Here is a 608-nt window from a genome sequence, read left to right on the forward strand (position 1 = left end):
CTTTGTGGGAATCAGCTCTACCTACTTGGTGAACTGGTCAGTAATGACTAGTATGTACCGCATACCAAGCTTACCCAGCGGGCCACAGAAGTCCAGGGTCACCGTGCCCCAAGGTCTGCTGGGCGGTGTGCCACGCGTGCCAATGAAAAGGAAAAGAAAATGTGGGAATAGATAATTTTTGTGGGATGAACATTGGAGAGGAACGATGATGACTTTGGAACGGATGCAACTCACCCCCTCTACTACCGCCGACCCCCGCCAGACAAGTCTCGGAGTTGTCGCCGTGAGACGCGCGCGACTGATAAGGAGTTACCAATGGAGTTCACCACGTAGACCGTTGATAATGTTGCCGAAACTGGGTGACGTCATTCAGGTTCCCCAAATTGACAGCGTAGCAGTTGGCTGTTTGGTCTAGTGGTCTTGTTCTTGCTTAGGGAGAAGAAGTCCTGGGTTCGATTCCCAGAGCAGCCCGTGATAACGTTGCCAAAAACTGGGTGACGTGGTTCAGGCATGGCGGTTGGCATGATTCTTCCTTAGGGTGGAAGAAGTCCTGGGTTCGATTCCACACTACCACAATATCTGCGACGACCTAGAATACGGTGGTTCGA

The 608-nt window shown here is 51.8% G+C and overlaps 1 non-coding gene across 1 annotated transcript; it reads left to right on the plus strand.

Annotated features, from left to right (window-relative positions):
* Nucleotides 1–400: 400 nt before the first annotated feature.
* Nucleotides 401–471, plus strand: GNI_198120. Its single transcript has one exon. It is a non-coding gene; the product is annotated as a tRNA-Pro (tRNA).
* The last annotated feature ends 137 nt before the right edge of the window (nt 472–608 follow it).

Source organism: Gregarina niphandrodes (genome assembly GCF_000223845.1).
Source record: "Gregarina niphandrodes unplaced genomic scaffold scaffold00101, whole genome shotgun sequence".
Classification (NCBI taxonomy): Eukaryota; Apicomplexa; class Conoidasida; order Eugregarinorida; family Gregarinidae; genus Gregarina; species Gregarina niphandrodes.